We start from the raw sequence: 24,758 nt of genomic DNA, 5'->3' as shown, positions 1-24,758 counted from the left end.
TCTTCCAGGTTGTCCATTTTATTGGCATATAGTTGCTTGTAGTAGTCTCGTAGGATACTTTGTATTTCTGTGGTGTCTTTTGCAGTGATCTCTTGCTTATTTAGTAACGTATTGTTTAGCCTCCATGTATTTCTGTTATTTACCTTTTTTCCCCAGCAATTCATTTCTAATCTCATAGCATTGTGGTCAGAAAAGATGCTTAATATGGTTTCAATTTTCTTAAATTTATTGAGGCTTGATTTGTGACCCAAGATATGATCTATCCTAGAGAATGTTCCGTGTGCACTTGAGAAGAAATTGTAATCTGCTCTTTTTGGATGGAATGTCCTATAAATATCAATAAAATATATCTTGTCTATTGTGTCATTTAAAGCTTCTGTTTCCTTATTTATTTTCATGTTGTATGATCTGTCCATTGTTGTAAGTGAGGTGTTAAAGTCCTCCACTATTATTGTATTACTGTCGATTTCCTCTTTTATAGCTGTTAGCAGTTGTCTTATGTATTGAGGTGCTCCTATGTTCGGTGCATATATATAATTGTTATATCTTCTTCTTGGATTGATCCTTTGATCATTATGTAGTGTCCTTCCTGTCTCTTGTAACAGTCTTTATTTTAAAGTTTATTTTACCTGATATGAGTATTGCTACTCCAGCTTTCTTTTGATTTCCATTTGCATGGAATATCTTTTTCCACTCTCTCACTTTCAGTCTGTATGTGTCCCTAGGTCTGAAGTGGGTCTCTTGTAGACAGCATATATATGGGTCTTATTTTTTTTTTTTGCGGTACGTGGGCTTCTCACTGCTGTGGCCTCTCCCCGTTGCGGAGCACAGGCTCCGGACGCGCAGGGGCTCAGCGGCCATGACTCATGAGCCCAGCCACTCTGCGGCATGTGGGATCTGCCGGACCGGGGCACGAACCCATGTCCCCTCTATCGGCAGGAGGACGTTCAACCACTGCGCCACCAGGGAAGCCCTATACAGGTCTTATTTTTGTATCCATTCAGCCCGTCTATGTCTCTTGGTTGGAGCATTTAATCCATTTACATTTAAGGTAATTATTGATATGTATGTTCCTATTACCGTTTTCTTAATTGTTTTGGGTTTACTATTGTAGGTCTTTTCCTTCTCTTGTGTTTTCTGCCTAGAGAAGTTCCTTTAGCATTTGTTTTAAAGCTGGTTCGGTGGTGCTGAATTCTCATAGCTTTTGCTTGTCAGTAAAGCTTTTGATTTCTCCATGGAATCTGAATGAGATCCTGCTGGGTAGAGTAATCTTGGTTTTAGGTTCTTCCCTTTCATCACTTTAAGTATATCATGCCACTCCCTTCTGGCTTGTAGAGTTGCTGCTGAGAAATCAGCTGTTAACCTTATGGGAGTTCCCTTGTTTTTTATTTGTCATTTTTCCCTTGGTGCTTTCAATAATTTTTCTTTCTTTAATTTTTGCCAATTTGATTACTATGTATCTCGGCATGTGTCTCTTTGGTTTTATCCTGTATTGGACTCTTTGTGCTTCCTGGACTTAGGTGGCTATTTCCTTTCCCATGTTAGGGAAGTTTTCAACTACAATCTCTTCAAATATTTTCTCTGGTCCTTTCTCTCTCTCTTCTCCTTCTGGGACCCCTATAATGCAAATGTTGTTGCATTTAATATTGTCCCAGAGGTTTCCTATCATTATTCTGAATTCTTTTTCTGGAAAGTTGCCTTTCTCCACTTCATTTATTTGTTTCTCTGGGGTTTTATCTTATTCCTTTATCTGGCACATAGCCTGCTGCCTTTTCATCTTGTCTGTCTTTCTCTGAATGTGGTTTTTGTTCCACAGGCTGCTGCAGGATTGTAGTTCTTGCTTCTGCTGTCTGCCCTCTGGTGGATGAGGCTATCTAAGAGGGTTGTGCAGGTTTCCTGATGGGAGGGACTGGTGGTGGGTAGAGCTGGGTGTTGCTGTGGTGGGCAGAGCTCAGTAAAACTTTAATCCACTTGACTGCTAATGGGTGGGACTGAGTTCCCTCCCTGTTGGTTGTTTTGCCTGAGGCAACCCACCACTGGAGCCTACCTGGGCTCTTTGGTGGGGCTAATAGCAGACTCTGGGAGGGCTCATGCCAAGGAGCACTTCCCAGAACTTCTCCTGCTAGTGTCCTTGTCCCCACGGTGAGCCACAGCCACCCTCTGCCTCTGCAGGAGACCATCCAACACTAGCAGGTAGGTCTGGTTCAGTCTTCCCTGGGGTCACTTCTCTCTCCCCTGCGTCCCAATGCTTAGACTGCTTTGTGTGTGCCCTCCAAGAGTGGAGCTCCATTTCCCCCAGTCCTGCTGAAGTCCTGCAATCAAATCCCAGTAGCCTTCAAAATCTGATTCTCTAGGAATTCCTCCTCCTGTTGCTGGACCCCCAGGTTCGGAAGCCTGACATGGGGCTCAGAACCTTCACTACAGTATGTTGACTTCTGTGGTATACGTGTTCTCCAGTCTGTGAGTCACCCACCCAGCAGTTACGGGATTTGATTTTACTGTGATTGCGCCCCTCCTACCATCTCATTGTGGCTCCTCCTTTGTCTTTGGATGTGGGGTATCTTTCTCGGTGAGTTCCAGTGTCTTCCTGTCAATGATTGTCCAGCAGCTAGTTTTGATTCTGGTGTTCTCACAAGAGGGAGTGAGAGCACGTCCTTCTACTCTGCCATCTTGGTTCAGGGCCCCCCTTGTCTCTTTTAACAGTCTTTATTTTAAAGTCTATTTTGTCTGATATGAGTATTGCTACTCTAGCTTTCTTGTGATTTCATTTGCATGGAATATCTTTTTCCATCCCCTCACTTTCAGTCTGTATGTGTCCCTAGGTCTGAATTTGGTCTCTTACAGACAACATATATATGGGTCTTGTTTTTGTATCCTTTCAGCCAGTCTGTGTCTTTTGGTTGGCACATTTAATCCATTCACATTTAGGGTAATTGTTGATATGTATGTTCCTATTACCATTTTCTTAATTGTTTTGGGTTTGTTTTTAAGGTCTTTTTCTTCTCTTGTGTTTCCTGCTTAGAGAAGTTCCTTTAGCATTTGTTGTAGAGCTGGTTTGGTGGTGCTCAATTCTCTTAGCTTTTGCTTGTCTGTAAAGCTTTTGATTTCTCTGTCAAATCTGAGTGAGATCCTTGCTGGATAGAGTAATCTTGGTTGTAGGTTTTTCCCTTTCATCACTTTAAATATATCCTGCCACTTCCTTCTGGCCTGCAGAGTTTCTGCTGAAATATCAGCTGGTAAACTATGGGTCTTGTTTTTGTATCCTTTCAGCCAGTCTGTGTCTTTTGGTTGGCACATTTAATCCATTCACATTTAGGGTAATTGTTGATATGTATGTTCCTATTACCATTTTCTTAATTGTTTTGGGTTTGTTTTTAAGGTCTTTTTCTTCTCTTGTGTTTCCTGCTTAGAGAAGTTCCTTTAGCATTTGTTGTAGAGCTGGTTTGGTGGTGCTCAATTCTCTTAGCTTTTGCTTGTCTGTAAAGCTTTTGATTTCTCTGTCAAATCTGAGTGAGATCCTTGCTGGATAGAGTAATCTTGGTTGTAGGTTTTTCCCTTTCATCACTTTAAATATATCCTGCCACTTCCTTCTGGCCTGCAGAGTTTCTGCTGAAATATCAGCTGGTAAACTTATGGCGATTCCCTTGTATGTTATTTGTTGCTTTTCCCTTGCTGCTTTTAATATTTTTTCTTTGCATTTAACTTTTGATAGTTTGACTAATGTGTGTCTCAGTGTGTTTCTCCTTGGTTTTATCCTGTATGGGATTCTCTGTGCTTCTTGGATTTGATTAACTATTTCCTTTCCCATTTAGGGAAGTTTTTACTATAATCTCTTCACATATTTTCTCAGGCACTTTCTCTTTCTCTTGTTCTTCTTGGACCCCTATAATTTGAATGTTGGTGCATTTAATGTTGCCCCAGAGGTCTCTGAGACTGTCCTCAATTCATTTCATTCTTTTATCTTTATTCTACTCTGTGGCAGTTATTTCCACCATTCTATCTTCCTGCTCACTCATCCATTCTTCTGCCTCAGTTTTTCTGCTATTTATTCCTTGTAGAGTATTTTCAATTTCATTTATTGTGTTGTTCATCACTGTTTGTTTGTTCTTTAATTCCTTTAGATCCTTGTTAAACGTTTCTTGTATTTTCTTCATTCTATTTTCGAGATTTTGGATCATCTTTACTATCATTACTCTGAATTCTTTTTCAGGTAGACTGCCTATTTCCTCTTCGTTTGTTTGGTTTTTAGGTTGTAGGTTTTTACCTTGCTCCTTAATTTGCAGCATATTTCTCTGTCTTCTCATTTTGTTTAACTTACTGTGTTTGGCATCTCCTTTCTGCAGGCTGCAGGGTCATAGTTCCTCTTACTTCTGGTGTCACCCTCAGTGGATGAGGTTGGTCCAGTGGCTTGTGTAGGCTTCCTGGTGGGGGGGACTGGTGCCTGTGTTCTGGTGGGTAGAGCTGGATCTTGTCCCTCTGATGGGCAGGGCCACATCCCATGGTGTGTTTTGTGGTGTCTGTGGGCTTAGTATGACCTCAGGCAGCCTGTCTGTTAATGGGTGGGGTTGTGTTCCTGTCTTGCTAGTTGTTTGGCATGAGGCATCCAGCAGTGGAGCTTGCTGGCCGTTGGGTGGAGCCAGGTCTTGGGGTTGAGATGGAGACCTGTAGGAGTGCTCTTGCCGATTAATATTCCCTGGGGCTGGGAATTCTCTGGTGATCCAGTGTCCTGGACTCGACTCTCCCTCCTCAGAGTCTCAGCCCCGACCCCTATCTGGAGCACCAAGACCCTGTAAGTTGCACAGCGTGGAAGAAAAGAAAAAGAAAATGAACAGACACACAAAACAGCAAGACAAATGGTGAAAGCAAAACCAAACAGACAAAAACACACCAAGAAGCACACACATCCCCCCACCCACCCACCCCCACACACACACAAAGAGAAGAGGAAACGAAAAGAAGAGAGCAACCAAATAAATGAACGAACACAAAAATGGAAACAGACACTAAAATCTAATATAACAAAAACAAAAAACCAAACACAAATCAGAAGCAGAAAGCAAACTCTAGGTAGGTCTCTGGACCTGCTGTGGGCACTGTGGGGCCAACTCAGACTCTGACCTGGCCCAACTCCCGTGTGTACTTGCCCCCAAAGTCCACAGGTGCCCCCAAAGTCCACAGTATCAATTGTGGGAACACTCGTTGTCTATTCAGATATTCCATACATGCAGGGTTTACCAAGCTGATTGCAGGGATTTAATCCACTGCTCCTGTGGCCGCACAGAGAGATTTCCCTTCCTCTTCTTTGGTTGCACCGCCCCTGGGGTTTAGCTTTGGTTTTGGCCCTGCCTCTGCATGTGGGCCACCTTCAGCTGTCTGTTCCCCACCCAGGCAAGTGGGGGTGAAAGCAGCGGTTGATTAGTCTCACTTGCTCACTCAGGCCGGGGAGAGGGAGGGATACGACAGTCACAGTTGGGATGTGCGAGGAATGCCTGCAGTGGCAGAGGCTGGCAGGAAGTTGCAACAGCCTGAGGCATACTGTGCACTCTCCCAGGGAAGTTGGCCCCAGGTTGTGGGACCCTCAGCAGTGGGAGGCTGCACAGGCTTCCAGGAAGGTGTGGGCAGTGACCTGTGCTTGCTCACAGGACCCTTGGTGGCAGCAGAGGCAGTGGTAGCCATCACGTCCACCTCTGGGGTCCAAGATAGCAGCTGTGGCTTGCACCTGCCCCTGGAGCTCGTGTAAGAGGTGTCCTGCTGTCTGTGAGTGCACAGAGAAAGAAGCTCCTATGGCGGGCCCACCCCTCTCCTTGCACATCCCATAATGATGGTCCCTTACCTGTCTGGCAGGCCCAGGCTTCTTCCTGGACTCCCTCAGCTGTGGTGCATTAGCCCCCTCCGGCTGTCTTCATGCAGTGAGCCCCAGTCCTCTCCCTGGGGTCTGATCTCCAAAGCCCGAGCCTCAGCTCCCAGCCCCCACCCTCCCCAGCGGGCAGATAAGTGTCTCAGGCTTGGGGGTGCTGGTCGCACCGATCCTCTATGTGGTGTTCTCTCTGCTTTACCCTCTGCACCCCTGTTGCTGTGTTTTCCTCTGAGGCTCCGAAGCTCCACCCCCACCCCGTCCCCACCAGTGAGGGGTGTTCCTAGTGTGTGGAAACTTTTCCTTCTTCACAGCTCCCTCCCAGAGGCACAGGTTCTGTCCCGATTCCTTTGTCTCTTTTTTTCTTTTGCCCTACCCAGTTATGTGGAGATTTTCTTGCCTTTTTGGAAGTCTGAGGTCTTCTGCCAGCATTCAGTAGGTATTCGGTAGGAGCTGTTCCACATGTAGATGTATTTTTGATGTATTTGTGTGGAGGAAGGTGATCTCCATGTCTTACCCCTCCACCATCTTCAAGCCTGCCCCCCTAAAAGTTTCAAATTTTCAATATTATTTTAATAGTTTGGCTCCAGATTTTGTCCTGGTTCATAACCAGATTGGTTATTTCAGAGTTTGCACTTTTTCATATAGAACATTCCTCATTCTGTTCCACATGGAAGACAGCAAAAGAGCAAACAAACATTGGATTCCAAGCATTTTTGTTCATCCTTACCTAATAAAATGGTTTTAAAGTTTCATGAACATTAATTTACTCCTATTTTTCTTAGCCTTGCAGATAGTTAGTGAACTTGTTGGCCCACTACATTTTTATTATGCTCATCAACCTGAAAAATTTATTCTATCATTCAGTCTCCTTTGCCTCAAAGCACCATATCCACCAAGAACCACAGAAACAAGCAGCAAACATTTGGACATGTGTACTTTTCCCATCCATTGATTTCATTCTCAAAGTACATCTCCACTCTTCCGGTGCAAGAATATTCTAAATGGATTCAATCTAAATCATTTGCTTGTTTATCTTGCCACTGAATCTGAAGTGAAAAAAGCAACTATTTAATGTACAGGCAGTGTCTTAATAATGAAAAAAATATTTAACCTCAAAATTCTCCAGATTGTTCTTGGAAAAAATAAAAATGAAAAGATTAGTTGACTTTTTCCTTCCAACAACTAATTCCTCTGTGCGTGTGAGTGTGTGTGTTTAAATATAAAAACAGTCATAGTGCCTCAAACAATGATGTTTGTAAATACCCTGGACCTACATGCTTACTAGGGTTGGAAATTTACACCCAAAGATAATAGTCAGTCCAGTTTTAAATGTCCTTTTTCTAAGAGGCTAGAGCATTTGAAGCTTATATTGTAGCAAGTTTTAAAGTTTCCCCTGCCAAATCTAACAGGCATTATGTAATTCTACTGTCATTCCAAAATCTTTCCAGGTGACTAACTTATTACCCAAGACTTGCAACATATTTGTTTTCGGTCATCAGTCCTACAAAACTGTGTTCAGGAAAGTCTCTATGACCTATTACATCGCTTTTGAATTGGGTTTCAGGAGACTTCCATTCTCCCCTCTAGATCCTTCCATTTATGCTTTAAATATTAACCTCCAAATCTCTTCATACATAAAGGGAACATAATAATAGTTGTTGCAGTCTCCCCCTAGGAAATCTGTAAAGATTAAATTATTAATTAGGTGAAGTACTTTGAGATCTTAGAAGAAGAAGTTTTCATAAAGTGTAAGGATATCTTTATAATTTATGTGAGGTTCTGCTTTATGGATGGGGTGTCCCCCTGTTGAAAAGGTCACAGAAAGGGCTCACAGACATGTGAAATTACAACAATCTAAGCTTCCCTCTTGCACAGCTCCCTGTCCCAATACCATTTTTCCCTGTTTTCTGGCTCTCCACCGGCAGAAGCCTTCAACATTGAGCAACCTTCTGGCTTGGAGAAAAACTAAGTGCATACTTGCCTATATTCCAAAACCAAGATGATGTATACTTCCAATCGAACAGATGTGGTCAGCTGTTGATTGGGCCCAGAGGAGAAGAAATTAAAGGCATCCAAAACAACAGTGAGTAGGAAATAGGGGTGAGCAAAGGTGAGTAGATGCACAATGTCTTTCCTTTGGGGTCACTGTGTTTCCTTTCCTCATACTTGTCCAAATTTCCCCTTTTTCTGTGTAAGGAGATTTTCCAAGTCTTTTTCTCTCCTTGGCTTTCTTTGCTTGGTCATAAGCATAGGTGTGTCCAGGATAGCAAATCTTTCTCATTACCTTCCAAGCTGTCACAATTGAGCTGGAATTTTGAGTGATGCTCAATAAGTGTTGCCAGTTTCCATAATTCAGAGACTTATACATCCATTAAGAGGGTATCCAAGCCCCATGGCGTTTCTGTTAGCCATTTCATTGAAAAATCACCAACTAAATTCATGGAACCATAGAATAATTAAGTTGGAAGGGGATGTGGAGTCCTCAGTCCAAACTCCTTCTTTCCTTCACTCCATATAACAATCCCCACCATGCCATCTCTGCAGAATTTCATTCAGCCTCAGCTCAGACAACTCCAAGCACTGGGAGTTCACACCCTTCTAAGACATGTTTGTCCAGCTCTAATGATGAGAAAGTTCTTCATCTTGAGCCAGAATCTGCATTCCTATGATTTTTCACTCATTCTTAGTTCTCCCTCTAGAGCAGCATGGAATAAATATAATCCTCCTTTCACACTCAATTTCTCCTAATTCTTTCCTCATCTGGATTAAGCAGCCTCAGTTCTTCCACTGTCTCTCTGTGCAAAGTCCAGTGGGTTGTCCAGTTTGGCACACTTGACTTATCCTGAACTTGAAGTCAACTGTAAGGCCTTTGTCTTTTCCAGAGTCATTGCTGTAATCCACCTCTCCCTCATGTTACACCTTATCCAGATGATCTTTTTGAGGCTAAGTGGGAGAGCTTTATTTTTATCTTCTTCAAATTTCATTGTTAGTTTGCACCTGTCATTCAAGCTTTTTCCTAGTATTGATCTAGTTTATTAGCTATACCTCCTATGTTTTTGAGTCATTCCACAGATCTGATATCTGCTTTCAATATATATCTTCAATTGGCTGGCAAGAATGCTGAAAAAAACAGGGTCCTGGGCTTCCCTGGTGGTGCAGTGGTTGAGAGTCTGCCTGCCGATGCAGGGGACACGGGTTCGTGCCCCGGTCCGGGAGGATCCCGCATGCCGCGGAGCGGCTGGGCCCGTGAGCCACGGCCGCTGGGTCTGCGCGTCCGGAGCCTGTGCTCCGCAACGGGAGAGTCCACAACAGTGAGAAGCCCGTGTACCGCAAAAACAAAACAAAACAAACAAACAAACAAAAAAAACACAGGGTCCCTATACATGTGAGTGAAGATGTCCTTCGAGGGAGTGGAATGGCAGCTATCACTACTCCTCCCAAATCCCCTTTCTTTTTCCTACACACTGGTCACGCGTAAGCTTTTCCTCTCTCAGCCAGCAGCCATCTCTTTGCTGGAGGGCTGTGTCCTCAGGCTATCAGAGCCCATGTTGCCTGTGCTCATGGCAAGCTTTTCTGGGAATTAATGTTTTCCTGTGGAATCTAAAAATATGGTACAAATGAACTTATTTACAAAACAGAAATAGAGTCACAGATGTAGAAAACAAACTTATGGTTAACCGAGGGGGAAGGGGTGGGGGGGAGGGATAAACTGGGAGACTGGTATTGACATATACAGACTACTATATATAAAATAGATAAACTAATAAGGACCTACCATATAGCACAGGGAACTCTACTCAATACTCTGTAATGACCTATATGGGAAGAGAATCTAAAAAAGAGTGGATATATGTATATGTATTGCTGATTCACTTTGCTGTACATCTGAAACTAACACAACGTTGTAAATCAACTATACTCCAGTAAAAATTTTTTTTAAAAAAAAGACTTGAGATGGGTAATAAAAATAAAATAAAACAAAATGTTTTCCTAGGGGTAGCCCTTAACCAATGACCATTGAAGACACTGGAGTATAAATACCCCACCTCTCTTGTACTTAATGCAACCACCTCTGAGGTGTGACCTCTACTGCTCAGAGCCCCCTACATGATTAAGTCAAAGCAGCCTCCATGCCCGAAAACATGCCCTTGCTTAGCCTCCCAGTGTGTGGTGTGAGTGTGTGTGTGTGTGTGTGTGTGTGTGTATGTGTGTGTGTAAACTATATAGAAAATCATCATCCCATCCCTAATTTAATAATCTATTCTTTCACCATTTGTGTTCAATGGCTCCTTTATCATATATATTTTTTTCTTTTAGAATAATCTATTTCTTCTGTTGATTGATCTGTCAGTTCCACACTGATAGAAGAATATGTGGTAGAGAAAGTTCTTTCTTCATCCAATTTTTTAACCACAGCGTTTTGGATGCCTTTTTAATTTGAAGATTGTTCTCCTGAATAGAGAATACAGAGCAAAAGTGGAATTAAGAAATTCTTCCTTTTTATTTTTTTATCTCAATATTATATATATATATATATATATATATATATATATATATATATATGCCCCTAGTATTAACACTTCTTAATGATTTCTTTTATTCTGAATGTGATTTTAAAAGGCATTTTCACTATTGGTACCATTTGTTACAAACAGAAGTCATTCTGGAGTATATCATTCTTGACTATTTTTACCATCTGATAAGTAAAAAGTCCATCAAGGCAAAAATCAAAGAGGTTTCAGGTATTTATCGGGATGAGGTGGCAAGAATCTGTGTAGCTATCTGAAGTTCTCCATTTCTACTTACACGTGCTCTGTATTAAGAAAGCATAATGTGTCCTCCTTCTGACAAACAGCTTATAGACTACTTTTATGAAAATAACATCTATATTACTATAGCAAATGCTTTCTATGCTCATATCAAATGTCTTTCAGTTTTTCACAATGCTTATATTCTTGGGTGGGGTTTCCAAGCAGTGAAAGACAGTGTTATCCCTTTATCCATCTAACAGATACTTCTGGATTGACCTAGGTAGACTATTTCATCATCATATGCTAGCCCTGGGAACATTACATATGTTCTTATTTTTACCATTAATAGGTCAAGTCTGAAGCCTTGCATTTGGTGCCCAGACGTTTTTTTCCTACTGTTTTATTCAGTGAATCTGAATATGCACTCCCTGGCTAATCTTACTTCTAGGTTAGATTTCTTCTTCCCCTTCTCCTCCTCCTCTTCTTCCTCCTCCTCCCCCTCTTCTCCCTCCCCCTCCCCCTGCCCCTCCTCCTCCTCCTCCTCTCAAAGTAAGCCACCCACCTCAACTGCTTTTTTATAATGTGGTGAAGATATAAATAAATAAATACACATATATACACACACACACACACACACACAGGGATAAATATTGATAGATGAGTTATATCTAATCTCTATTGTATCCACATTAGTTATTTTCCTCTTTTTTCAATCAAATTTTAATTATAGAGTAATAGAATTTTAAGCCTCAAAAATACTTCAGGTAAAATCTAACATAACCCCATAATACTTCTGTAGATGCAAAAATTGAGAATAAGAATTTATGTAGCTTATTCAGGTTCACAGAGTCAGTTATATTGAGTGGTCTAAACTTAGAATTCTAGTTTTCTGTTAAACATTCTTCTTAATTTACCATATTGCTTACCCCACCCATCACCCCAGGAAGGAAGAGATCATGAGAATGGAAAATGAAAGAAAATACAGTTGGTCATTTTATCCCCCTGGTTAAGTAGAATAAAAATACTGAGATGTAGCACTATCTGAAAAGAAATATTTTAACGAAATTTGGGAATTGCTTAATGATTTTCAGTATCAGTGCAAACCTTGCCCTTTGTTAGGTAGAAGAATAAACTACAAAATGGCTGTGTGTTTTAGAAACAAAACATTTGCATTTTTTACATGTCAACAGCACCACAGAGTAGCAGTAATATGGTTACAAAAGCACTAGGTGTGAGCACATATCTGCTTATGTTCCCTGCTTCTTTTCTTGGCTGGACAAATTAACCAACCAGCAGAGAACATATCGAATGCATGGGGTAGTGCACGGGGAAACCCAGTTGTTAAATGTGTCAAAATGCATATTTTAAAATGTTCATCAACTCACTTTGAAAAATGCTCTACCACCTAAACTCAATGTCATTGAATGACAGCAAGTGATCCAGATGGTGGCTTATGAATGTCTGTGGGAGACATGAACGCAAATCAAACCGAAGAGAGAACTGTTTTTTAGTTGGGAGAGGGGGTGAAGAATAAATTTCAGGCAGAGGCAACATTTACGTTGAGTTTGAAAGGTAGATGGGATGGACCTTTAGTGTTCATGCCCAGACCTTTAGTGTTTGGATTGGGCTCCAGAGACCTGACCAGACTAGAGGTAATTGACTAAATTTAAACACCATAATTAGGCTGAGAAAAATTCAAGAAGAATGTACATTTTTTTGGTTTGTCTATCAGGTGAACTGAGGCACTATATATGCTTGGGTTTCCCTATTGATGTCAGTAACGTGTGTGTCTTTTTGTTTTCAACTGATAAGTGGAATAATCTGACAACACCCAAAGTTAAGAAGTTTCTCAGATACTGGATATTTTTCTAAAAAAATCTGCACATATTTCTTTCCATCACATATATTTAGCAGAATAGAGTGTTTTTCCATCTAAAAATATTATAGTGGATCCCTTTACTAAACAGTGTTAATTCATACACATATGCTTTGGATAAATATGAATTTTTTAATGTATAGTTGGTTTGAAGTGGAGTAGATTTCTTTTAACCCACTCAGATATTGCTAGTAAAGCAACTAATATAAAGGACCATAGATATAAATGGTAGGGAACAAATACAATCCCTACTCTAAGAGAAACATCTAATAATGTGTGAAGATATTTCAACCGATATCAGAGAGGTCGTGAACAACACTGGTTTTGTTTCATTCTTTGAGGGAAGGACTAAAGAGGGGAGAGAATAATGTCCTTTTTTTCCTACTTGGTTGTGAGACTGTCATCAACATTGGCTTTAATCCTGGATAATCAACTTTTCTAGCAACAGAAGGAAGGAGGGTTTGTTCGTGATTTGAGCAATTTCCAAACTAGAACTGACTTAGTTTTTTCTGCTTCCTGACATATTGTCAAATCATTTTTATGAGCCCTTATGTGATTCATTGAGCCATTTGGAGAGGGTCAGAGGGCAAGGGTGCCATTTACCAGAGCAGGTTTAAGCTGGAGAAGGTGAGGTCAGAGGGGAAGAGAAACCCTCATTACTCTGGGAGGATTCTGGGGGCCGGCTCTGAGCCTGCCTGACTGTGTTAAGCTCACATGGGGTGTTTGTTAGCACAAAAACGGTGAGCTGCAGGTGTTCTGTGCTCTACAGAGTCTTCAGAGATCAGCCTCAAATGTTTCTGTTACTATAAAGAGGATTAAAAGGATTTAAAAACATAGCTGGCCTGTTAGCATATTTGCCAACATTTGCCAAGAGGAAGGAAAAAAGGGTAGGCTATATCAGCTACAAGTCCTGGTAGTTGGGGGAAACATACTTTGCAGGTTTCTTTCTTTCTCTTTTTCTCCATTTTTTAAAAAAATAGCCTGAATGTAGAACTGTAGCACTTTCAACTGGAACTCATTAGAAATTCATGGAGCAGAAAATGTAAGGAGTTCTGGAAACAGGGACTTTGAAAGGTCAGAAGTGAGCTATAAATAAACTGCCGCTGATATTCATTTTTTTTCTGGTGGTTAAATACACTTACTACACCAGAAAGCTAACGTGGAGTGAACCAGGTGATTTTTGACCTGAAAACCCAGTTTACGCTGAGAAGCACGTTGACATTTATGGACTCACTTACCACATATAGATATCATAACAGCCATTACACATTCTCAAAAAGCACTTTTGCTCTCCTGTATGGGCTGCAGAAATTGACAGCCATCGCTTGCAGGTGAAAGCATGAAGACCACACATCTGGAATCCTTGTTAAGGCACCACTGTTACTTCTTATTGTTAATGTTTTTTAACATCAAATTCCAATTGCTTTGCTTTCAGCTTAGCCCTAGTTCAATAATCTGCCTTTAGTGGTTCTGATTCCTCTATAGTGCTCATTGATTTTCAACAAGTTCCAGAGAAGAAGCAGAGAAGTGAGTTAGCTGTGTGATCTTAGGTAAATCAAATAATCTCTCTGAGCTAGCTTCCTCATTGATCAAATGGAGATAATAATAAATTACTCTATCCCCCTACTAAGCGTCAGCATTTTAAAAATAGGAATAAGGCTGAAACTAAAGAAAACTTGCTTACTTGTAGTTATAGGTAAGCTGTGAAGACACACACACACACACACAGCCAGATCTTCCATTTGCATTACACCAAGTCTCCAATATCTAGAGTAATACTGTAAAAGTTTGCTTGTATAAGGGGAGTCGATTTTGGAGGACACCATAGAAACCTTTGATTTGAGTATGTCATGTCATGTAATGTTTGTTCTAGGAATTCCTAACCTGGGTCCATGGACACTGCAGACTCAAGGACTTAGAAGTCCACACCCCTAGAAACTGAATGCAGATGTTTAGTGTGCAATACAAGCATTTTTCTGGAAAGACATTCCATAGCTTTTATCTGATTCTTTTTTTTTTTTTAATTCTACTTTTTGGCTGCATTGGGTCTTCATTGCTGTGCACAGGCTTTCTCTAGTTATGGTGAGTGGGTCTACTCTTCGTTGTGGTATGCAGGCTTCTCCTTGCAGTGGCTTCTCTTGTTGCGGAGCACAGGCTCTAGGTGCGCAGGCTTCAGTAGTTGTGGCATGTGGGCTCAGCAGTTGTGGCTCGCAGGCTCTAGAACACAGGCTCAGTAGTTGTGGTGCACAGGCTTAGTTGCTCCACGGCATGTGGGATCTTCCCGGACCAGAGCTCGAACCCATGTCCCCTGCATTGGCAGGTGGGTTCTTAACCACTGCGCCACCAGGGAAGCCCCTTTTATCTGATTCTTGAGTGAGTCTGCAAGACTTGAAATAGTTAAGAACCAATATTCTGTAAGTTCTAGGACTGTAAGGCAGTAGGTGAAAACATAGGCTGTCTCTCCAAGGAAACAGGTAATTCCTGTCTCTTCAAAGAGATAGACAACTCTTGGTTTTTCTCACAGCTTTTCCTCTTAACCAGTCTTTCCTCCATCTCATCAGTTTTTGGTAATGCTCAATAAGTATTAGCTATTGTTTTAATATGTTGATATCATGTAGCATCTTGATAGGCAAGTGAGGCATGAAAGGAGATTTTGCCCTTGATTAACTTGCTCTTGAGTAACTTGAAGAGATCAGGTACATTAATATGAAACCATCAGAAACAATGATGAGATTATATGGAAAGAACTCAAAAAAATGATACAGATCATTTTGCATGTATTGAGATTGAGGAGCAATCTGTGTAAGTTGACATAGGGACACTGGATGAAGAGAAGCTGGACAACCCATCAGGAGATTGAGGGGGGGAAGGAGTCAGCTTCAGGTTGAGAAGGATCCAGAGGTAAATTTAGCCAGACAGGTCAAAGCAAGATTGTGGAGAGTCCAGAATATGTGGAATTCAGATCTGACCTGGAGGTGATGGGAACCTTAAATGGCTTTGAGAAGGAAAATTACATGATGAAAACACTATTTTCAAAGCATTAATTTGGCATATGTGGGCGGGATGGAGTCATGTGAAGAGGGACTGGAGTTGGAGAGCAAGCTGGGAGCCGTGGCAATAATTGAGGTGTGAGGTGATGCGGACCTGCTCCAGGATGGGGTTGTTTGTGAAAGGTGTTGGGGCAGGAGGTGAGCATTGTATCCACCTTAATTGCTTGTTTCCTACAATTTCTGCTTCTAATCACAGTTTGCCTTGGCTATTAAACCTTCCTGACTGAAATATTCATTTCCGTTTTCCAACAGAGGAAGGAAGGAGGGAAGGAAGGAAGTGAAGGAAGGAGGGAGGGACGAAGGGAATTGTTGGAGCAGATGGGGGCTCTGGTGTGGGGACTGGATTTTAATGAACAAAGGTGGTCTCAGGGAAAGAAGGAGGAAGGGGTAGGGATGTTCATTTGAATTTATTCAATTTAGGAATAACTTCCTTGGAACTTCCCTGGTGGTCCAGTGGTTAAGACTCCATGCTTTCACTGCAGGGGTCATGGGTTCAATCCCTGGTAGGGGAACAAAGATCCCACATGCCACCTGGCCCAGCCAAAAAGAGAAAAAGTTAAAAGGAATAACTTCCTTAAAAAGAACCAATGTGAGTGCAGAATGAGTGATTCTGTTCTCCTATTGACACCAGAAAGGGCCATAAGATGCTGAGAAAGGCATTTGCGCTTCTAATTGAGTACCTAAAGAGATGGCTTTCAAACTTTTTTGACCAACACTCCATGATTAAAAAAAAAAGTTCACATTATAATTGAACACACACATATACAAATATAAGCATAAACATAACTGAAATGCAAGTTATCTAGAACATTCCTACTCTTGTTACCTGTGATACACTCTGATACTTTTCTAATCTATGTATGTATGTTTGCATTTTTACAAAGCATCATTGTGACTCACTAATCAACTAGTGGATTGCAACCTGCTCCTTACAAACCATAGGCCTCTAAGACCCAGGAACTCAGCACCAGGATCAGGAGATTCATGGATTCACAGGCATATGGGAAATGAGTTCATTGGCTTCTGCTTTCTACCCACCTGCCCCACCCAAGCCTTTCTTCTCTCTGGAGTTTTAAGAACTGAGAATAAAGGTAGACAGCTCTTCCATTAAGTTTAAAACTCAGTTTCTGAACCTGATTTCAGATTCAGCGGCTGTACCCAAACCCTCTGGCAGTGCCAGTCCACTCACTAGCTTGAGGGTTCTCACTTGGGACATGAGGCCCACACACAAAGATCCATCAACCAGGTTCACTCCCTAATGAGACGAAACCCAGACACAATGGCCACGATTGGTGCAGACATTTTAATGTCTTGGGCTGGTTCCTTATATTATCCTTGGCTCTAGTGGACCAAGGCACACACAGTAACATTCTTTACCTGCAGTTAGCTGGAATTTCAAACTAGGTGGAATTCTTTCCTACCTTTGAAACCACAAAATAAAATCAAAGAAATAGGATCTTTTGCAAACCATGGCTTTGCATTGATGCAGAGGGGGGAAAGGCAAGCACATGGCCTCAGGTCGGAAATACTTTTTAAACGTCTGATTTTGATCATGAGACCAAATTATCTGGGCACACGGTGGTCATTAAAGCCTCCTGTCTAGAAGCCCCTCATGTGCGTATATGCATACTTGTGATTTAGCTTTCTGGCTCAACGGCATGTAGAACATCAAAGCAGAGAAGAAAAAGTGAACGAAGGCAATGAAAATCAATCTGGTTTAAGGGAATTGGTTCTGGCTATGAACTAAGCTAGTTATCAATATCCTGGAAAGAAAAATGCAGAGTATCAATTCTAGGAGCCATAAATCAAAATAGTGGGTACAGTTATGCTCACCTGTTTTTTTAAAAAAGGCAAAAGCTGTGAGGATAACTCTGGTGGGAATGAACTCTAGTTTTTTCAGTGGTCATTCTTCCTTTAGGAACAGTGACCCACTAGTAACCTGACTTTGACCATTTCCCTGGAAATTTAAGTTTATATTGGAGACAGTATTGAGTGTCTTGGTGGGCCCCTGGTTTCCTTTACAGTCGGAGGATTGGGTGGATGTGTCATCTACTCAATTTCCAAGTAACTGCCCCCCCCCCCGCAAATGGTTCTAGAACTGTGGTACATTAATCCCCACAGAAGGAAGTCACTGGTTGAATTTTGGAATTACATGGAAAATTTTGTGCGTATGTATGGGCATGAATTTTCCTAGGAAGATGGCCATACCTTTCATTGGTCTGCCAAAAAGATCTGTAAAAAGTTTACAAATCACTGCCCCAGAATATCACCAACACCTAGAGGTGACAAAGTAATAGGATCATCAGGCTCTGTCTTCAGGGACCACTCAAACCATGAATCAGAAAGTGAAAACACCAAAGGCAGTTGTGTGTGACCACATGGAAAATGACTTCAGTCAGGGTAGAGTGCTGGGGTAGCCTGGGACATGGTCTGGGTTTCTGTGTAGGCCGGCTTCCCTGTGCCCCATGGCTATGCATGATATGGCAATGAACTTATAATGTGAGGGACCTATTGTAAAGAAGGGATGATTAGGAGAAAGATAGTTTAAATCCACCTCTGCCACTGTGAAATTAGCTCAAAACTCACGTTCAGCTGACAGCAGCCTGTAGCCATGAGATAATACCAGAGTTTTAGTATTGGAAGAAACTTGTGGACACCCAGGTGAATCTCCATTCAATATGGCAATCCTTCCAAACTGTTCACAGTCAGTGGCGCCCACTCTCCTACTTGACCCTCGTCATTGTAGAACAACATCCAAGGATTTTAGGACCTGGATGCTGGCTGTCCCTCCATTCTCTCCTGACACACCCTGCTTACCTTATGCCCTACTCTACTGGATGCTCTGGTGGTTGTAGAATGTATCCTTGAAGGCTGAACATGCACTTTCCCAGATGCTTGGAGTGTTGGCTGCTGATGAATCTCAGATAAATTCTTTTCCAGGAATCCTTCAGTCATAGAGTGCTACCTTGCCTAGGTTACACCCCCTGTCCTGAGGCAGCCCTCATCCACTGATCAATGCAAAGTACAAAGACCTGGACCATTTTAATCAATTTGGGATGACTGAAGGACCACCTCAGCTCTAGAGCCCCCCTCAAGATTGACCAAGGTCTCTTTGGTACCACTGCTTCTCAACTGAACATCCCTCTCTGCCCAATCCTGTTCCCTCACTCTCTTCATGGTGATATTCCCAGAGCAGTGCTCAATGAACCTCCCACTTACAAACCTCTGCCGCAGAGTCTGTTTCCCAGAGAACCAGACCTAAGACTCCCAGAGAATGAACTGTTTATAATTTCCTGGAAATCTCATATTCCTTCATACCTCCTCATTTTTTTTCCTTTGCCTGACTACCTTCCTTTTGTTAGACATCTAGGTAACATCTACACAACCTAGATCTCATGATCTGTCTCAGACACTCTTTCATACAGAAAGTCTTTCTGGAGAACTATGTATGCTTCACTGGTGCTTCCATAGCACCCTGTTCCCCACTCTGTAATAGACATTGACGTTGCTATATGATATTAAAGTCATCTGCCTCTTCAACTAGATTAGAGGCTACTAGCCCTCAGGGTTTGTGGCTAATTCATTGTATCTCATCCATATGACCTTGCTTGGAGGAGATACTCAGTAATTCTGTATTAATCTGATTTCTGAGAGTAGAGTCCAGATTCTGCATTGCCATAATACATTAAGGTCAGTAAAGACGCTTTGACTGGCCTACCAATTGCTGATGGTTAAAAAGATGTGGTGCATTCAAGGAACGTTTGGGCTGTTCTAAACCAGGAGGTAAATCTTCTTGGAAACATAGGTCAAAGTTCCGTAAACATACAAGAAACTACTGAGCCAGGTCCATTGAGCATTGAGACAAAACCTAGAAATTTGATGAGTACCTGCTGACGAAAGAAAACTAGCTGAAGAAGGAATGTTTGCATCTTGTGGAAATATGGGTCTCTGGAAGCAGCAAAATTTAATAACAGTGTTCTTCAAGAGTCTCAGAAACCCTCATGTAAAGAATCCCTCAATGACCAGAAAGCTGTCCTTGAAGACCTTAGAAGTTTCCACATGATGGCAATACCTAATAATACATATTGTTCTCCTGATATTAAGCCATTTACCCCTGAATCCCTGAAGTCTACTGTGATATTTATCCTCCAAGATGGCCCCCAGTGACTTTTCCTCCTCCCTTGTGCAGTGTCCTGCCACATTAAAAAGTACTGATCTGTGTAAACAATACAATATCATGGAGTGTGATGGAGAATGATTTCCAAGGCAAGGTCATAAAAGTCATTTCATATGGTTTCGGCCTTCCGGAGTCTAGGATAACCTGTTTTGGAGGAAGCAAGCTGCCATGTTGTGAGGACACACAAACAGCCCTATATTGAGATCCATCTGGCAAGAAACAGACCTCCTGCTAACAGCCAGCGCTGCTTGCCAGTCATGTGAGTGAGCTGTCTTGGAAGTGAATTCTTCAGATGCCGTGACCCTGGCCAACTTCTTGACTGAATCCTTTTGACAGACCCTTGGACAGACCACATCCATCCAGCTCAGCCACTCTTGAATTCCTAAGTTTTGAGCTAGTTTGTTGCACAGCAATAGATAACTAACACATCTGTTGAATAAAATAAGTGAAACCTATCTCTGTCATATGCTTCAGATTCACATTGAAACAAAAATACAGATCACCTAATGTAATGCCATATATTTTGTGAAGTGATTTAAAATAAATTGTCTTGTTAACTTTTTATAGTAACTCCATTATGGAGGTATAATTAGCCTTATTTTTACATAGTAGAGAGTTGAGGCTCCGAGAAGTAAAGCAATTTAACCATGGTCTCACATCTAGAAAGGAAGTTAGAACTTTCACCCAGTTCTCACTGATCAGAAATCCCCTAACTATTGTACCTGCTAGTTTCAAAGGACAGAGGAAACCAAAAGAGCCATAACAGAAGGATGTGGTGTTCAGTGGTTGAGATAACACTAGATCTTTACTTCCTGTACTGGTACAACTAAGTATTTTATACCTTGACTAAAAATGTGACACAGCTGCATAATCTATTTTCTTTTATGTTTCATTTTATTTTTCCAGAATTCTTTTTTAGACAAAATATCAAGTGAAAAAATATTGATTCTAGTGAGGGAGTAGGCTTTGAGAAAGTCTGTGTGAAAACTATTAATTATGTGTTTTATCTGGGTATTTAGACACAGGGATAATCTTCATCTCTTCACACGAACATTAAGTCACATTTAACAGCTCTTGCAGACATCTATATACCTGACTATACTATTGCATAAAAACAAATGAAATCCACATCAGGACATAGGCCGTGTTTTATTTCCACCACTGTACCCCAATGCCTAACTCCATAGATATGGTAGATAATGTTTGTAGACTATTATAACATATCACAGGCTGCTTTATAAAACAGACTTTTACCTTTAAACCAAGGAAAAGACTGTCACAATAATATTTACATATATATTTTCTGCTATATAGAAAAAAACACAAGAATCTGAAACAGATAATTCAAACATGAACACATTTCTTCATGGGGATTATTCAAATCTTATACAATAGAATAGTGAATGGTATCTGACGTCTGAACCCTATTATCTTTAGTCACATTTAAAAAAAAGTTTAGGTAGAACAGTAAAGTATCACTCTTTTTTTTTTAACATTTTTATTGGAGTATAATTGCTTTACAATGTTGTGTTCGTTTCTGCTGTATAACAAAGTGAATCAGCTATATGGATACATATATCAACATATCCCGCTCCCTCTTGCATCTCCCTCCCTCCCTCCCTATCCCACCCCTCTAGGTGGTCACAAAGCATGAAGCGGATCTCCCTGTGCTATGCAGCTGCTTCGCAGTAGCTATCTATTTTACATTTGGTAGTGTATATATGTCCATGCCACTCTCTCACTTCGTCTCAGCTTACCCTTCCCCCTCCCAGTGTCCTCAAGTCCATTCTCTACATCTGCGTCTTTATTCCTGTCCTGCCCCTAGGTTCGTCAGAACCATGTTTTTTTTTTTTCGATTCCATATATATGTGTTAGCATACAGTATTTGTTTTTCTCTTTCTGACTTACTTCACTCTGTATGACAGACTCTAGGTCCATCCACCTCCCTACAAATAACTCAATTTCATTTCTTTTTATGGCTGACTAATATTCCATTGTGTATATGTACCGCAACTTCTTTATCCATTCATCTGTTGATGGACACTTAGGTTGCTTCCATGTCCTAGCTATTGCAAATAGTGCTGCAGTGAACATTGGAGTACATGTGTCTTTCTGAGTTATGGTTTTCTCTGGTTATATTCCCAGTAGTGGGATTGCTGGGTCATATGGTAGTTCTATTTTTAGCTTTTTAAGGAACATCCATACTGTTCTCCATAGTGGCTGTATCAATTTGCATTCCCACCAACAGTGCAAGAGGGTTCCCTTTTCTCCACACCTTCTCCAGCATTTATTGTTTGTAGATTTTTTGATGATGGCCATTCTGACTGGTGTGAGGTGATACCTCGTTGTGGTTTTGATTTGCATTTCTCTAATGATTAGTGATGTTGAACATCCTTTCATGTGTTTGTTGGCAATCTGTATATCTTCTTTAGAGAAATGTCTGTTTAGGTCTTCCACCCATTTTTGTTTTTTTTGGTTTTTTTAAATAAATCTATTTATTTAATTTTGGCTGTTTGGGTCTTTGTTGCTGTGCACGGGATTTCTCTAGTTGCGGCAACTGGGGCCTACTCTTCACTGCCACGTGCGTGCTTCTCATTGTGGTGGCTTCTCTTGTTGCAGAGCATGGGCTCTAGGCACACGGGCTTCATTAACCATGGCATGCGGGCTCAGTAGTTGTGGCACTCAGGCTTAGTAGCTCTGCGGCATGTGGGATCTTCCCAATCCGGGGCTTGAACCCGTGTCCCCTGCATTGGCAGGTGAATTCTTAACCACTGTGTCACCAGGGAAGCCCTTCTGCCCATTTTTGGATTGGCTTGTTTGTTTTTTTGATATTGAGCTGCATGAGCTGCTTGTATATTTTGGAGATTAATCCTTTGTCAGTTGCGTCATTTACAAATATTTTCTCCCATTCTAAGTGTTGCCTTTTCCTCTTGTTTATGGTTTCCTTTGCTGTGCAAAAGCTTTTAAGTTTCATTAGGTCCCATTTGTTCTTTTTTGTTTTTATTTCCATTTCTCTAGGAGGTGGGTCAAAAAGGATCTTGCTGTGATTTATGTCATAGAGTGTTCTGCCTATGTTTTCCTCTAAGAGTTTGATAGTGTCTGGCCTTAACATTTAGGTCTTTAATCCATTTTGAGCTGCGTCCGGAGCCTGTGCTCCGCAATGGGAGAGGCCACAACAGTGAGAGGCCCGCATACAGCAAAAAAAAAAAAAAAAAAGAGTTTGATAGTGTCTGGCCTTACATTTAGGTCTTTAATCCATTTTGAGTTTATTTTTGTGTATGGTGTTAGAGAGTGTTCTAATTTCATTATTTTACATGTAGCTGTCCAGTTTTGCCAGCACCACTTATTGAAGAGGCTGTCTTTCCTCCATTATATATTCTTGCCCCCTTAATCAAAGATAAGGTGACCATATGTGCGTGGGTTTGTCTTTGGGCTTTCTGTCCTGTTCCATTGAGCTATATTTTATAGTTCTGTTTTTGTGCTAGTACCATACTGTCTTGATTATTGTAGCTTTGTAGTACAGTCTGAAGTCAGGGAGCCTGATTCCTCCAGCTCTGTTTTTCTTTCTCAAGATTGCTTTGGCTATTGAGAGTCTTTTGTGTTTCCATACAAATTGTGAAATTTTTTGTTCTAGTTCTGTGAAAAATGCCACTGGTAGTTTGATAGGGATTGCATCGAATCTGTCAATTGCTTTGGGTAGTAGAGTCATTTTCACAATGTTGATTCTTCCAAGCCAAGAACGTGGCATATCTCTCCATCTGTTTGTATCATCTTTAATTTTTTTCATCAGTGTCTCATAGTTTTCTGCATACAGGTCTTTTGTCTCCCTGGGTAGGTTTATTCCTAGGTATTTTATTCTTTTTGTTGCAATGGTAAATGGGAGTCCAATTTGGATTCCTTTTATTTCTTTTTCTTCTCTGATTGCTGTGGCTAAAACTTCCAAAACTATGCTGAATAACAGTGGTGAGAATGGGCAACCTTGTCTTGTTCCTGATCTTAGAGAAAATGGTTTCAGTTTTTCACCATTGAGAACGACGGTGGCTGTGGGTTTGTCATATATGACCTTTATTATGTTGAGGTAGGTTCCCTCTATGCCTACTTTCTGGAGAGTTTTTATCATAAATGGGTGTTGAATTTTGTCAAATGCTTTTTCTGCATCTATTGAGATTATCATATGGGTTTTATCCTTCAACTTGTTAATATGGTGTATCAGATTGATTGATTTGCATATGTTGAAGAATCCTTGCATCCTGCATCGGCAGGCGGACGCGCAACCACCGCGCCACCAGGGAAGCCCTTATTTGCTAGTATTTTGTTTTGGATTTTTGCATCTATGTTCATCAGTGATATTGACCTGTAGTTTTCATTTTTTGTGATATCTTTGACTGGTTTTGGTATCAGGGTGATGGTGGCCTCGTAGAATGAGTTTGGAATAGTTCCTCCCACTGCTATATTTTGGAAGAGTTTGAGAAGGATAGTTTTTAGGTGTTCTCTAAATGTTTGATAGAATTCGCCTGTGAAGCCATTTGGTCCTGGGCTTTTGTTTGTTGGAGGATTTTTAATCACAGTTTCAATTTCAGTGCTTGTGATTGGTCTGTTTATGTTTTCTATTTCTTCCTCGTTCAGTCTTGGGAAAGGCTGTGCTTTTCTAAGAATTTGTCCATTTCTTCTGGCTTGTCCATTTTATTGGCATATAGTTGCTTGTAGTAGTCTTTCATGATCCTTTGTATTTCTAGTGTCAGTTGTTAATTCTCTTTTTTCATTTCTAAATCTGTTGATTTGAGTCTTCTCCATTTTCTTCTTGATGAATCTGGCAACTATTTTATCAAGTTTGTTTATTCTCAAAGAACCAGCTTTTAGTTTTATTGATCTTTGCTCTTATTTCCTTCATTTCTTTTGAATTTATTTCTGATCTGATCTTTATGATTTCTTTCCTTCTGCTAACTTTTGTTTTTTTTTTCTGCTTCTTTCTCTAACTGCTTTAGGTGTAAGGTTAGGTTGTTTATTTGAGATGTTTCTTGTTTCTTGAGGTAGGATTGTATTGCTA

This window comes from Physeter macrocephalus, chromosome 4, assembly GCF_002837175.3.
Source record: "Physeter macrocephalus isolate SW-GA chromosome 4, ASM283717v5, whole genome shotgun sequence".
In the NCBI taxonomy this organism is placed as follows: Eukaryota; Metazoa; Chordata; class Mammalia; order Artiodactyla; family Physeteridae; genus Physeter; species Physeter macrocephalus.
Note: the sequence above shows the minus strand (reverse complement) of the source record.